This window comes from Podarcis tiliguerta (genome assembly GCF_965153285.1).
Source record: "Podarcis tiliguerta genome assembly, chromosome: 1".
Classification (NCBI taxonomy): Eukaryota; Metazoa; Chordata; class Lepidosauria; order Squamata; family Lacertidae; genus Podarcis; species Podarcis tiliguerta.
The window spans coordinates 43322877-43327152 of NC_139534.1; the positions used below are offsets into that span (position 1 = coordinate 43322877).

At 40.2% G+C, this 4276-nt stretch overlaps 1 long non-coding RNA gene across 1 annotated transcript; it reads right to left on the reverse strand.

Moving 5' to 3' along the window:
* Nucleotides 1-253: 253 nt before the first annotated feature.
* LOC310670945 lies at nucleotides 254-1547 on the reverse strand. Its single transcript, XR_014507653.1, has 3 exons — nucleotides 1476-1547; nucleotides 576-698; nucleotides 254-345 (listed from the first exon to the last, which is right to left on the reverse strand). It is a non-coding gene; the product is annotated as an uncharacterized lncRNA (long non-coding RNA).
* Nucleotides 1548-4276: the final 2729 nt, after the last annotated feature.

Consider the following 4276-nt stretch of genomic DNA (forward strand, 5'->3'; position numbering starts at 1 on the left):
AGGGAGAAATAACCCCAATCAACAAATCTATAAAGGTAAACAGTTTTACAAGATGTGCCACAAATAGTTCATGCATAGTCTTGGTTAATTATTAGGAAAATCAATAAATAACTCCCCATCTTACAAGCCAAACAGTGCCACCTTATCTATCCATCACATATGATTTATCCAGCTTCATAATTGCTTGGATAATTAGTACAGGATTTAGGTTCATTTGGTATGCCAAACCCTTTGGGAATGGTTGAATAATTACCATTTGTGGAGACGATCAAGTTATGAATTATTCTTTCCCATACAGAAAGGTGGCTTGGGAACTTAGCAGCATGCCTTTCTTCATTCACTGTCCTAAAAACAAATAGGGGTTTATCCATCATTCCATGTCCAATGCCCTTCAGATGAAATGCATTTTAAGATTTATTTATTTTTTAAATCATGCCATGCTGGCAAATACATTTTTAGATGGGGTACAGAACTAAACAGAGAGAAATGCAGGTGTGTGTGTGTGACCCATGCCCCTCACATTTCACATAGTGGTAAGGGGTGGGTGGGAGGGAAGGGACACTCTTTATACAGACCATATTTAAATATTGCTTTTCTGTGTTTTCTGAAGATAATGGTCTGTTTTCAAATCCAAACGATCGTCATGCCTCTGTGGCGGAGTTTTCGATGCCCACAGCTTGAGAATGAGACTTCCCTTACTGTTGTAATGACAGGTGTAAGATTAACTTTGTTAGGTGTTGAACCACTCATGCAAACTAAATTAAATTAATGGAACAAATTTCTATCATAATTAAGATAAAAATTCATGTCAGCTGTAACCTTGCTGTACACTAATTATGTACAAATGATTTATCATCTGTTTCGCCCAGAATATTAATCCTCACCTCATTGATAACTCCAGCCAGTGTTAAGAGATGAGAGTTGATTAACAATGACAGATTGGGCAACCACACTGCAGAGTGCCTGTACAACCAGGGAAGCCAATAAGATTTAAATGGCACTTCTTATTTAGAAATCCATTCCCATGGAAACAGATGCATACTTAATGAGGGGAATGGAGATGATTTCAATAATGATGGATATTGGAACAGTGGGCAGAGCCAATCAATAACAATTAAGCACTTAGTCTGCTAAAGCTATGGTTCTATAAAGCAGGTTATATACACATTAGTTGGACCCCGGTTCAAGACATGTTTTATAGAACGTCTTTATGCTTTGCTGTTAATATTATTTGCTTTCATAATTGTGGAAGGCACTGCTTGGGTTTCACATGCTACCAAGCCTATTTTCTGTTTCAAAAAGAAAAATGAATATATTAAAAGAAACAGACATACTAGGAAATTCTTGGAATGGTCCAGATGTGACTTCAAAAATGAATTGCAATGTCAAAGACCTACAAATCTGATTTGCTGTTAGTATTACCATAAACATACATTTGTCAGTTTGTTGCTTGTTATTGTTGGCTACTTACATACGTAGCTTCCAAAAATTGGATTCCTTATCCATATAGAAGTCACACCTCACTAAATTCTGTGCAGGTTTTCTTTTCTTTCTTTCTTTTTAAAAAAATAGTTTTATTGAAAGTTTTTAACGTAAGATACAATTCTGTGTAGGTTTTCTAACATTGTGTTCCTGTTTGTGACTCTTTGAGAAGCCAATAAAGTGAGCCTTGACTATAACAGGTTTATTTGGATATGCACTACTCAAGTGGGGGGATTCACCAAAACAAGGGTCTTTCTTCACAATGGAAGAACAGAAGTGTCAACTGAATGTTTGATGTAAAATTCTAGATTGCAGAGAAATGATCCCTAGAATAACCAGAAAAACCCATAGTACTCTGGAAGCGAGCAAGCTCATGCTGAAAAAAAGAGCCACTATTATAATCCGGGATTGATGTCTTTGAGACACTCAAATAAGAAGATTGTTCTACCTCTCGGGAGCCTTTCAGTAGCCCAGACATATCGCTACTTACTGTGGATTGATAATAAAGGAGGGAATACAGTATTTTTCATCAGTAATGTCACTATGCTATATACCCATCCATTTCATTTAGGAACCATTCTCTTAGAGTTCCAGATCACCATTCTGGAACTTTGGTTTTGGATGTTAAAAGGTTGGGCTTATAACGACAGAAGGTTCCTGACAAATGTTGAAACAATAGACAATCCAGACTAGGCTGGATTTTATTTAGACTAACAAAACAAACCTTGAAACTCAATGGCCAGCTTAGACACTGAGGTTGCAACCCTGACTCCAGTTTTGTAGTCCTTAGCCTTTTGGCTTCTGAAGGACAATGAATTCAGGCAGAGTTTGGTTATGTGATAGAGATTTCATTCATCGGCCATTGCCTGTCAGTTTTGAGAGTCATCTGCAATCGTTGCCCACCAGCATTGCCTGCTTCCAGGTATGACAGCCAATATGTATGTGTAGCATTTTCATTGACACACCTACCATGTGCTCCCCATGGTAGCTGACTCTGAGCAGCAAGTCATTTGTTTAAGTCTTTGATTGGAAGTTGGCAGTGTTACTAAGAAAATCTCCTGATACCACTGCTCACATCTTGGTCCCACAAGATGCAATGATGGGCACCAATTTGGATGGCTCAGAAAGAGGAGTGAACAACTGCATGGAGGATAGTCCTATCAATGGCCACTAGCCATGGCTGGCTATGGTCTGCCTCCACTGCCCTACCTCCACTGGTTGCTGGGAATCACAAGTGGGGAGAATGATGTTTGTGCTCAGGGCTTTCCATAGGCATCTGGTTGGTCACAGGATGCTAGACCTCATCCAGCAGGGCTCATCCTGTGTTCTTATACATGCAGAAGTGTCACCATGAGAAACAACGACAGCAGAGTCTGCATGCTGGCTGTTACCTGTATACCATACTTTAGCAAGATCTCAGATAAACAGGGCTCGTGTTGTGAACTCCTGGCAATACACATTATTCAAGCATTTTTCTAATGTTGCCAAGACACCCAGATGCATAGAGGTCTACTCATGCACCCAGCGACAGTCTTATGCACCATTTTGCTGTGCGTTAGACTTCAGTTTATTAAATTCCAGCTTCAGCTGAGAGAGAGCAGGTTCTTCGCACTTCTTAGAGAAAGGCACTTCTTTCTCTGCCCTTCTAGCAATTTCAGGGCTAATTGCCTTTGAATGTGTAAATGCAGATAATTAGAAGAATCATATGTAGAAAGGATTAGACAGAGTGTATGCAGAACAAGTCAAGTATTTGATTCTCCAATTTAATTTTGGATCTAATACCAACTTTAAATAACAGAAAGAGCCATAAGATTTATCATCCTCTCCTCTCTAGGGGAAACACATCTGCTTCGAACCTAATCAGCCGCGTTCTATCTCCAGTGCTCTGCACACAAATGCTAATGAGGGAACGTTTATGTGGCAGAACAAAAATGGATCATAAACACTGCAAGTCAGATGTGGCAACTAAAAATTGCCCTGCACATTTTCATGAAGATTCAGTGCCTGCCTTATGCAATCTCTGTTACTCCTCCTCCCAGCTTCTCATGAATAAAAATTAGGAAAGGGAGACACATAAAAAAGAAGTGCATTAAAAAACTAAAACCACATTTTCATGTGCATTGCACACCTATACACTCACAGTCTTGCTCTTGTGTACACACACACACACACACACACACATCTGTATGCAGAGCAATCCTTGTGGATTAATGTTCTTTGTAAGCTGTGTGGTGTGGCGACTCATTGTTCTGGAAAGTACCATGAACACGTGAAGCTGCCTTTTACGGAGTCAGACCATTGGCCTGTCCAGGCTAGGACCACCACCCTTGATGGGCAGCAGGCCTCCCAGGTTTCTGGCAAAGGACTTTTCCACTCCTGCTACCTAAGATCCATTTTAAATCAGAGTGGCCAGGGATTGAAAGCAAAACATGCACTCTGCCACTGAGATTTTCAGATGGTTGTATGGTTGGTGTGCCAGGCAGACTTGGGTAATATGATGCCCTGAATGAGGACAAAATTTGGTGCCTCCCCTAAATAATTCCTATTTTGACAATAATTCATTTTGTCACAGTTGCCTTTTCAATGGATCTTCTCAGTAGGTACCCATGTATATATAGGCTTTAAACTTTTTAATTGCTACTTTTTTGCACCCCCTCAGCTTGGCACCCTGTGAGGAGGACCTGTCCTCACTGCCTTAAATCCGCCACTGAGTGTGTGTATGCTCATACATCTCCAGGGACCACAAAGCATCCTTAGCCCTGGCTGTGTGACACAGAGAATGGAATATAGCATC